This window comes from Dermacentor andersoni, chromosome 7 (assembly GCF_023375885.2).
Source record: "Dermacentor andersoni chromosome 7, qqDerAnde1_hic_scaffold, whole genome shotgun sequence".
NCBI classification, from domain to species: Eukaryota; Metazoa; Arthropoda; class Arachnida; order Ixodida; family Ixodidae; genus Dermacentor; species Dermacentor andersoni.
In genome coordinates, this window is record NC_092820.1 from 95,185,947 (window position 1) to 95,197,927 (window position 11,981).

The following is an 11,981-nucleotide window of genomic DNA, read 5'->3' on the forward strand; positions in this document are numbered from 1 at the left end:
CCCACGTGAGCCCTAATCACTCCTAATCGTCCCAACAACTGTCGAAGTTGCGCGACGCGAAGTGCATCAGCCCTCATTGGTCAGTGGCGCACTTCGGTCGGTGTAGGAACGCCGCCCCAAAGGAAGGCGCATCCCGTGACCAGCGAAACGCATCGGGGACGTGGCATGTCTGGCATTGAATTTTCGCGAAATCGGAATTTTCATGTCTATAATACTACAAGTTGGCTGTGCATGTGATCCTAGAGATGGCTTTTATTCCACTATAACGAACTCTTTCAACAGAGCCTTTATAGAAACTACTCTTCTTGTTTGACATTCTGAGGTGCCGGTTCAACACATTCATGGTGTTCAGATATTTTCGCATGTTGCAAACGCGCGTGTTCAGCCCTGTGGGTAATACACTCGGCTTCTCAGCGTGGCGTCGTAGGTTCGAAAATAATGTTTTTCCTTTCGAGTGTACATCGCTTTCTACGTGGACTTATTTATAGCGATTCGCCTTACGTGACAGACGGACGGACGGATAGGCGGGTTCCTTCGTTGGAGAGGCATAGAAATGCTTTCGCACCTAAAAATTCATAACCAAGCTACCAAGAAGGTGAATCGAACCCACCAACGTTATCAACTCCTAGTGAATAACAATTTACTGAAAATAAAATATCATAGAAATTACGACGCCTTCAGGCATACGAATGTGTAGCGCTTGGAAATTCGATTTACAGCTCTCACTGTGACAAAATGCGCGTATACGCAACCGCGACTGTTAAATGCCTCAATCACCCTTCAGGCGGCGTCACCGATAGCGACAGAACTGTCAAGGGGGACGCGTGACCCGGGGACGCGTATCCCGCCGACATGTTCGCGGTTGGCGACGCCGATGATGCCGCGGGCGACAGGTGTCCAGCGGGCGACTCCAAGGGCGAGCCCTGATGTGGAGTGGGACTGGCGCCTTCTTCCTGAAGGCGTCGGTGGTCAGCGCGCGCCTGGGCTGCGTCGTTAAACGCGAGCCTTCCGAACTCCTCGGGCACCGCGTTCTCGAGGTTCGCCGCCTTGTGCCTGGAGTCCTTGGCCGCCTCGAAACGCCGCACCAAGACTTTCTCCGCGTTGTCGGAGAACGCCGCAGCCACTCGCGGTCGTTGTTTCTTGCTCTTCTTCTCCACGGCCATGACCTGCTTGCGGATGTCGGCGGCCACACGGGCGTACTCGTCCTGCCGAGAACGACGTCTCGCAAATTAGGAGGAGACAGACGGCGCGCCATAATATTTCCGCGGCTTGCCCGCGCCGTTGTAAGCGGTCGTCAACTCAAAACTCAATCTCGGCATACCCGGCCCATGCCCTCGCTAGGGTGCATGGTGAAGAAGGCGATACTGCCGCGAGCGCCGCAGGCATTCTTTGAAGACAAGGTCGTCTCAGCTCGCTTCGTGAGTGTTTGGCTTGTCTGGAATCTGGCTATCTTGTAACCACTACCAGAAAAATATAAGCGGTCGGTTAGGCGACCTGTAGATGTCATATGTTCATCAAGATAGCATCAAATGACACATATTCGCGCCGAGAACACGTAGCAATATTCCATGACCAAGAATATAATCGAAAACGATAATAACTAGCCGTAAACGTGATTTGTATATGAGTGTCCGTGTCGCTGTCACCCTCTGCTGTGCAGCCGCCAAGTGCCATTTAAAAACCTAACCGCTGAGCTGTCTTGTAGATGGTGCGAAGCGCCCGGGATAGGTAGGACATTAGCAAGATAATGGCAAGAGCTTGGAGGCGCAGCCCAGCGCCCCGTTTCGAGGAGGATGCTCATAGCATCGATCCATCCATTAATAAAAGAGGGGACAGACGAGAGGGGGGTCGGAGAAGCAAGGAGAGCTGGAAGGCCCCGGTCGCCTATTAGTGCGCCGCCTGAGGGTTGGACGTCTGTCCAGAAGAGGTCGAGGAAGTTGACTTGAAGAGGAGAGTATAGTGACCCACCGCTAGCACTCTCCTAGTCAAATCGACTTCCTCGACACGACGGTCTACATAGAAAACGAAAAACTGAGAACGACATCTTACCGGAAGCCTGCGGAAAGCCAGCAATATTTAGACTACCACAGTCATCACCCACAACACTGCAAACAAGGAATTTTCGTCGGACAAACGAAACGAATAAGAAGAATCTGCAGCGAATACAATTATTATGTCCACCACCTAAATGACCTTAAAGCAACGCTAGCAGAAAGAAATTATCGGCAAGTTCCTCTCAACAGAGCTTATGACGTTGTGTCAAGATTGGAGAGGCAGTCGGAATTAAGAAACAGTCTACATCAGAACCTGAGAAGGCCACCAGCCTTTATAGCAAGATAGTCTAATGCTCTTCCAAACAAACAACAGCCTAGAAAATACCATCCAGTATTATCAAGTAACGAGCGCCTGAGAAAAGTGTTCCAGGTGGTACCAAGTGTGACCTATCACCACAACAGAAACTTTAAAGGCATGTTAGTAAAGGCAAAAGTCAGCCAACATCATTCCCCGTAATAAGAGCGTGCTGTCGCCCCAGGTCCAAAACCTGCCGGCACCTTCAGAGCAGCATTAAAATTAAAAGTACCTCGAATAGTTATACACACGAAGTGAAAGCTAGCTTTACTTGCACTAGTTCCGCTGTGATTTATAGGCTTGAATGTTTCTTCTGTGACATACAATATATCGGGGAAACGAGACAATCAGTGAAAGTAAGGTTGAATGGACATCGCGCAGACACAGCTAATAAGTTTGCCATCGTCGGGCATTTCAACCAACCCAGTAATAAATTTGATGAACTGAAGCTATACGTGCTGCAGTCAAATTACCGTTCGACGCGAGACAGAAAATACAGAGAATCATACCTCATCCATAAGTTCAAGACATTGCAACCGACAGGCCTAACCGTTTTAAAGGGAGCTTTAGAACATATTGGCTATGCTAAATTTCAAGCTATAGGCAACAGAACTTGGGTTGCTTAGTTTGTCTTTTTTTTCTTCTTTTCTGTCCTCCTTTTCTTTTTTTAATTTTATCTATATATTGAATCCATTTTAGTAATTTTTTTTCCACGAGCACCATTTTCTGCCGCTTCTTTTATTCTCCCTTTCGGAGTGACGATAGCTCACTGACCTCCAGCGGAGCAGATTCGAACGTAACTTAACAAAGCAGCGAAGTCCTGTGTGATAAGCGAGTAAAGTATTACCACGCCAAAGAAACAAATATTGCTTCAGGGGTCGTAGCCTCAATTAACATTGCGGTGTTTCTTTTTAAGCTTTACGCGTTTGTATATCGCCGCAAATTTGGGTATCACCCACCATTTAGATTCTCCTCTCAACAAAAATTCACCTGACAGTCGGCGCTGTCTGTTCGTTTCTTTCGTCATGTCACCTCTTTTAGCGCCCTTCCGAGATTGTACCAAACCAGTATGGCCTACTTTCAATACTACTGTTCTTTTTTTTGCTCACTCCTTTCAGCGGCACTATCGGCGGGTGCCGTTGAGAGTGTCTATCTCAGGATTTCACAAGATGCATGCTTGAGATGAAGAAGCTAAGGACCGCACGAGAAGTAACGAAGCGAATAACGATAGGCGTAAGGTTCACAGATAGGAAGAGAGTGGTGCATGTGGATTAGGGAACAAACGGGGGTAACTCATATTCTAGTCGGTAGTCTGAGGAAAGAAAACTGAAGTCAAGCGGACTATGCAATGTGTAAAGAAGATAATGTTTGATCTTTTAGTTATATAGAGTCGGGTGCCAAGGGCAAGGAAGCGCAGTCGAGGACGGCAAGGAATTACGGGCGGTGCGATGATATCGCAGGCCAGATGGCGCAAGACAGGGGTAATTGTCACTGGGAGAGGCGTTCATCATACAGTTGGCATTAAATAGGCTGATGACGATGGTTAACTTTCACAGGAAGCCCGCGGGCTGCGTTCCGCGCTGCAGCGAGTGTTCTGCAAATGGTTGAAAAATGGCTTTCTGAGAGCGAAATGCATCGCTCCTCTGGGTAGTCAAAATTAAGAGGGAGGTACGTTGCGGTATATAGTGGCTAATTATGTGTGCCCCACTTTCTCACGTTAATGCTCAAAGTTGGTGTGAGGCGTAGTGCTATAGAATCATACAATTTGTGCCATTGGAGCGTCACCACGTTCCCGTCCCTACTTGGGCGTCGCCTACGGTTTCGGCCCAAGGAGCTCCCCGCGTGCGATCTCCAACGGCTTAAACCCCCTCAGGACCTCATTAAAGTTCTTGACTGACTGACTGGTCACGTTTTGTTATCTACAGAGTTTTTTTTTCAGCGTTATTTCACCTGAGCCAGCGTCGCTTTGGCGTTAGAGCGAGTGAAAGTTGAGTATGACGGTAATTAAGCACTGGGGGTGCTGAAACACGACCGCAAGTACGGCGTTGGAAGCTGTGACTTTTCGTTCTACTTGTGCTATACATGATGTTTGCCATATTGTCGCGTTGCAGTGACGGTGAAGAACCAAACAACGATTAGATGGTGGTAAACGGTCAATGGCGAAATACAATGCACGTGTGTCAAGATGATGCGTCTTCTTCTCTGCCAGCCACCACGGGAAAAAATCCACCATTATGATGTACACAGAAAACGATGTTTCACGCATACACATCTCGTCTCTTAGAACTCATCGCATTTGTTGCAGATGCCGATAGACCAAACTTATATTTACAAAGAGTGCAAAAGAAGAACATTGAAGTAGGCAACGCATGTAGGCTGAGCTGCTCGTTTGTTGCCGTGTTTTTGCAGGTGAACCAACTTTATTTTCTTCAGATTTCGTTGCTTAGAATGATGGACGTAGTGTGCCCTTAAATTCGCTCCTTTTGTCTTCCGACAGCCAGCTCAAGCCTCAAAAGGCAAGGCGCTGCCCTTTGCTTTATCGTACAGATTTCCCATTCTGAATTTTGGTTTGCCTTCTTTCGACAGTTTTGTTTCCATAATTTGTACCTAATTTACCGTCTTTGTTTCTCTCACTTTCCTTGTGGTGACTCCTGTATGTATATTTACACTTTCAGTTATCCTGTACTTGGTTGCCTGCTTTCTCTATCGCTTCTCCTTCAGATCCACATATCTCTGATGGATACTTGAGTAGGTATTTTTTTTCGTCAACATATATGCCCAGATATTTCAATTGGTTTACTTGCTATTGAATTCCTACCCATACATTACTCGTGTCCTCATTAATACCATAAATCCCGATATCTCTGTGCTAAAATTAAGACCGAGATATGTCGCGTCATCGCCACACATATTCGCAAGCCCTTGTAAATCATCTGCATTGTCCTATAGTATGACTACACTGCTGCCAAACATTATCTACAGCAGAAGAGCATGTAGGTTAACTCTAAGCTGCAGTGGGGTGCAGTGTCGCCCGTATTTGCCGCAAGATCGGAAAAGTGACGACACCGCTTTCTGGACTGTCTCTTCGAACTGCCAACGCGCAGCACGTCGAGCCATCCGGCGCCTGCACTGCTCGTGTCGTCATTCAGGACGTCCTCTATATCATAGAATTCGTCGTGTTGCCATCATGTTCACACGACGTCATATTAGGTTGGGACTTTCTCTCCACACATCATGCGATCATTGACTGCGCCCGCGCCGAAATCGAGCTGTTTCAGTTTTCGACTGATATTATCACTGACCATAAGGACCATTGCCGCAAAATCTCCGTTTCAGAAGACACCATTATACCTGCCTGGTCTTCCACCCTTGCCAGTATCTCTTGTGACTATGTAGATGACGGCACAGTACTCTTCGCTCCGTCTGAACTCTTAGTTCGCCGCCGTTCACTACCACTGCCGTTCGCCGTCCTCGAGTTCAAAGCTGGCGCCTCTCTCATGTGCGTCTCCAACCCATCGGCTGAACCAATTACTTTACGCCGCCGTGAAAGCCTTGGCAGAGCAGAGCCACTGACTTCATCTTCAATATTTGACACGATGGACGACTCCACTTATATTGCTGCTCTCGAGGAATCGCGTCCACAGTCCCTACCGGATTCTTTTACGCCAGCTATTGCCAGTGACCTTACGACGACGCAGCGCGACGAACTTCTTCGCTTGCTCCAAGGCTTCTCTTCCTCCTTTGATTGCCAAGCAACATCACTCAGCCGCACAACGACTGTTTCGCACGCTATCGACACTGGGAGCCACGCACCAATTCGACAGCGTCCCTACCGAGTATCGGCGACTGAAAGACAAGTTATCAATGACCAGGTGAACGATATGCTCAATCGCGGTGTCATCCAGCCTTCTAGTAGTCCTTGGGCATCACCAGTCGTCCTAGTTAAAAAGAAAGACGGCTCCATACGATTTTGCGTCGACTATAGGAGGCTTAACAAGATTACCCGAAAGGATGTATACCCGTTGCCACGTATTGACGACGCACTTGACTGTTTGCAAGGAGCGGAGTTCTTTTCCTCCTTAGATCTCCGCTCTGGCTACTGGCAGGTGCCCATGGCGGACGCTGACTGTTCTAAAACCGCATTTGTAACACCAGATGGCTTGTATGAATTCACTGTGATGCCGTTCGGTCTGTGCAATGCACCCGCCACCTTCGAACGCATGATGGACGGCATCCTACGTGGCCTAAAGTGGCATACTTGCCTCTGCTACCTCGACGACGTTGTCGTCTTTTCCCCTGATTTTCCGACCCATCTTCGGCGTTTACATCAAGTTTTGACCTGTCTCCGGAATGCTGGTCTCCAGCTTAACTTAAGAAAGTGCCGATTTGCAGCTCGAAAACTGACTATATTAGGCCACGTTGTCTTCAAAGAAGGCATTCTTCCTGATCCTGATAAACTTCGCGCCGTATCCGAATTTCCGAAGCCCACTAATTTGAAAGCACTGCGCAGCTTCATTGGCCTATGCTCCTATTTTCGACGTTTCGTTCGCAATTTCGCTACAGTGATCGCACCACTTAACCAACTTCTTCAAGGCGACAATGAACTTTCTGGTTGGTCGGAAGCCTCTGATGGTGCCTTTACGACTCTTCGTCACCTCCTCACGTCTCCGCCAGTCTTGCGCCATTTTGATCCAAGCGCACCTACAGAACTTCACAATGACGCCAGTGGTGTCGGCCTTGGTGCCGTGCTCGCACAACGCAAGAACACTAATGCCGAATACGTCGTCGCTTATGCTAGTCGTGCCCTCACGAAACCTGAGGCCAATTACTCAGTCACAGAAAAAGAGTGCCTAGCTATCGTATGGGCTCTTCAAAAATTTCGTCCGTATCTCTACGGTCGACGCTTTGACGTGGTGACGGATCATCACGCTCTTTGCTGTTTGTCCAACCTAAAAGACCCGTCGGGCCGCCTCGCTCGGTGGGCCCTCCGAATCCAGGAATACGATATCCGTGTCGTCTATCGTTCTGGACGCAAACACTCTGACGCCGATGCCCTCTCGCGCTCCCCAGTTACTTCAGACAGTAGCACTTCTACTTATAGACATGACATCTCCCCACTTGACATCCTGGACATGGCATCGGAGCAACGAAAAGACCCATGGATCGTCATGATATTCGACTTTTTATCAAATCCTCCGGCAACTTCGGCACCTCGAGCGTTGCGCCGACAGGCGCAGCATTTCACAATCCGCGACGGACTTTTATACCGCCGCAACTACCAAAATGATGGCCGCAAATGGCTCTTAGTAGTGCCTCGCCACCTACGACAAGATTTATGCTCCGCTTTTCATTCTGACCCGCAGTGTGGTCACGGCGGAGTGTCAAAAACTTACACACGGCTTCGCCTACAATATTATTGGCGAGGGATGTACACCTTCGTCCACAAATACGTACGCTCCTGCATTGCCTGCCAGCGACGCAAATGTGTCCCGCATCTCTCCACCGCACCTCTCCAGCCACTTCCCTGCCCAGCTCAGCCATTTGACCGCGTCGGCATTGATATATACGGGCCTCTTCCATCTACTGGCGCTGGCAACCGATGGATTGTTGTGGCCGTTGAATTGGCACCGTTACCGTAATATGTGACCTCCGCGATTTCATCGGCGCAACGGTGCAATCTTAGAGGCCAGGAGAATTCTGTGCTTGAATAACCACAGCCTTATAGATTGGTCAGTCCGAAAGCCCGCGCGAGTCGCTCCATCTCCGAGGTCATGCATTAACGCTCCATGCTGATTCCTACGACGAGGGCTTGGTTTAGAAACGCACCTTCATTCCAGTGTCTTTCGACTGTTCGTCATCGAGAGCGATTGGCTGCAACATGTTTCTTTTTTTTTTGATAATCATCGTGGGCCATACCTGCCCACGTGGGAACTTCGACAATAAAGTCGGGGCACTTGTTGAGTGAGGCAGGGGGGGGGGGGAGGGGGAGGGGCGAGAAAGTTAAAATTTTTTTCCTTGGCCACAGCAGTGTCAGAAACACCTTTTAATGGCTGCCAGTACAGTTATCATATATCTCGGTGCTCGTACTGTGACCGGAGACACGTCTTAATGAGACAGGTATTAAGGAACACGTACTATGTCAAGTGACGGTGGCCCCTTTCGACTCTTAATATGGTTCACCGCAGTATTTGGCGTATGCTTCTTCGCAAAACACGAATGAATTGTGGCAAAGCCTATTGTGGCGAAGCCAACCCAAGGAAGCCGGCCATTAATTAGACCCTTGCCTCGCGCACCGTGAAGAACGCATGTTTCGATCGCAAGCGAATTGAGTTAAGCACGTTAAGCTAGTTAGGCCTACACATCCTACACTCGACTGACTTGCATTTAAATCTGACATCGGCGTATATGGCAATTACGATGCGGCTGTGCTGCAGTACGCGTTTTTTTATATCGCCCGTCTTTCATAAGCGGACTCCATCTTGTGGTTGAAATTTCCAGATATTATCACATCGACATGTAAATACCTGTCGCCCTCGCTAAATACAACCATAGCGCAATGTGTTTTCTTTCTCTTCACATTCATTCTGTTATTCCGATTAACCACTGGTTGTCAGGCCTTTGCATTACACGAGTGGCATACGGACCTGAAATCCGAGATGATAAAGAACTGCGTGAAACATAAGCTGTCCACTTACACGTCTTGTGGGCTTCTTTGGCGGCATTTTGGCGACGTCGCGAGATTAACATGCGGCGGCTCAGTGCTTGTCCAGTGGGCACTTTACGCTAATAGCACTAAGACGCTGCTCCTTGTTCCTGAAGGCAACGGTGCAGCCCGGGCACGTCGAGGGGAGCGTCAAGCTTTGCCTCGAACAACGTCGCTTATCAGCCAAGTCGCGAACGCTCTGCGGTGATGGTTGGTCGTCCTAGTGATTGGCACGAGACGCGCTTCCGTGGCGGCCAGCTCCAGTCGCCGAGTGAATGCGTTCAAGCTGTCGCACGTGGTCGTTGTGTCGCTCGATAATGTTAATAATGACGAAAATAAGTAGCACTTCGTAAAGTGCAAAGCTAACGAGGCGCAGAATCGGGACCGGAGCAAGAACGCGGCCGGGCTCACGCACTTCTCGTCTTCTTCTTCCTCTCTTGCGCCACCGGAAGGTACGTTCGTAGGTTCTAAACAACACGGCACAGCCCACTATGGGGAGTAGGCCGGTAAATGCGCTAGTATAGGAACAAGAACTCAAAATCATTTTCTAAGAAAAGTGATAGCTTACCGGAATGGTAGCGATGAAAGTTCTGATTCATCTTTCCGGGCGACACCTGCCGTTTTCCGCGCATCTTTGTGTGAAAGAAACATTGAACGAACGGGTTTCTTCAGGTATTCACTTGAAAGGGGAAACCGCCGGTGCTGCCAAGGTTGATTTAGCTTCATGCGGCAAAAAAAAAAAAAAAAGTCAAGGCTCCCTTGGTAATAATTGCCAGTTCGTCTGCTCTAAAAAAAAAAAAAAAAAAAAAAAAAAAAAAAAAAAAAAAAAATATTGACCCGCCGTGGTTGCTCAGTGGCTATGGTGTTGGGCTGCTGAGCACGAGGTCGCGGGATCGAATCCCGGCCACGGCGGCCGCATTTCGATGGGGGCGAAATGCGAAAACACCCGTGTGCTTAGATTTAGGTGCACGTTAAAGAACCCCAGGTGGTCAAAATTTCCGGAGTCCTCCACTACGGCGTGCCTCATAATCAGAAAGTGGTTTTGGCACGTAAAACCCCAAAAATTATTATTATTATTATTATTAAAAAATATTGTTTAAACGTGTAAGGACTGCATTAACGTAAAGAGCTAGTGGCCTACTCCTTCATTCTAAGAAACCTGAAAGAATGTTTCGTGATTGCCACTTGTATCGTGATTCTAGTAGTCCTGTTTCAATTTTTGTCAGGATGGTGTTCGAGGAAATGCACGGTGTTGGTGGTTAGGATGGTGGTAATGTTTACGATGATGATGAGTATGACGACGATGTTCATGATATCAGCGTAATTCTTGAAATGGGGTGGTGGCACATGCCACCAAGTATCGTGTTTAAAACTTTCAGGTTGTGTAACTTTCTGGCCTCACCCCATAGGACGACCATACTTGTGCATCTTTCGTTACGTCGCTTAACGGTATAAAAGTAGTCTCAACGTCAAAAACAGCTTTTCTCAAGTCTCTCTGATCTGGCTGCACTTTACCTCGACCCCATGCTCCGGCGACTCCACGTACAACGAATTTAGCGCATCCAGGGAACTTCCTAACCCCAAATCCACATGTGACGTGTAACCAGCGAAGACGGCTAGGGCGAAGAACAGTGTGTAAAGAAATCCTGGTGAAACCAACTTTGCTTTGACGCCTTTGTAAACGATAGCTGGTGGATTACGACAATGGCCACGCTGCAGATTTCAGTGACGGATGTGCTTCTCAGTCACCGTGGTGGACTTTGCAGATGAAACGGTACATTTAGTCAGTTATAAAACGAATTGCCACAAAACAAGCCGTGCTAAAACGCCGTGCTTGACATTGTAGAAAAGGCGCCAAAGCGAAACAGTAGGATTTTAGACGCGCAGCGTAATTATTGTTGTTGCCAAAGAATGACCCACGCATACAACGGGGGATTGGCCAAGGAGCAGGCGGCTTTACAAGTGTTCTTATTAAGCTAGTAACCGAAGTTAAGCTTAGCATATTAGTGTGTAATTTCGGGGACGAATGCGTCCCGTAACTTATTGCATCATTGTCGTCTAACAAGCTGCGCTCTCACTTTTAATACGAAACATTACACGTATAGGAGGCTCACAGCACACGGTCAGGCCAGATAATTTTCAGTTTTTCAGTTCAAATTAAAAATCAATTTCCGCTTTAATATCCAGCAAAATATTCCTACAATCCTAATCTATACCTAATTATACATATAATGCTGAAAAATTAATAGGTTATAGGCAGTATTTCATAAAATTTACAATACAACTCAATTGCTTGGTTTTGTGAGGCGTGTAAAGCGATACGCTAACTTGGGAGTTTGAAAAGAGCCAATCTGTGTTATTTATGTAGTAAGGGTTAGTTTAAGGTGAGTCACGTGACCATACAATATTTTGTGGGGTCCTGGGTACTCTGAGCACGAAGGCCACTCTTCTGCTACGTATCCAACGAGACATACCATGAGATCAAAGTTGTCTTTTCGGGCACATCTTAAGTTGGACTTATCGACCGAGCATCCCACATTCTCTATTCCGGCATAGTGCCACATATCCTTTGTCTCATGTCGTCCACTCGGCAAGACAGTGTAGGCAAACCCGGGGAAAAAGCATCAGAAAGCAAGGAGAACAAACGTACGTGAATGACAATAACGCGCATGATTTGCACAAACGTTCAAAATATGCGTAACTTTAGGTAAAGAAAAAGTTTGAGGCACAGCTGTGCGTGCCACTGATGACGATCTTGCAAGGCGCACGTCTTACATTTTTTTCCGGTCAGACAATATAATTATCTGTGCAGAGATCAATGATGAAAAATTAAGAAAAATCGTAAAAGGTGCCGTACGTCTCGCCGATGGTCCGCGTGAGGCGACTGTACTAGCGTTACTGCAGAGCTGCTTTATGTTGTTTTAGCAAG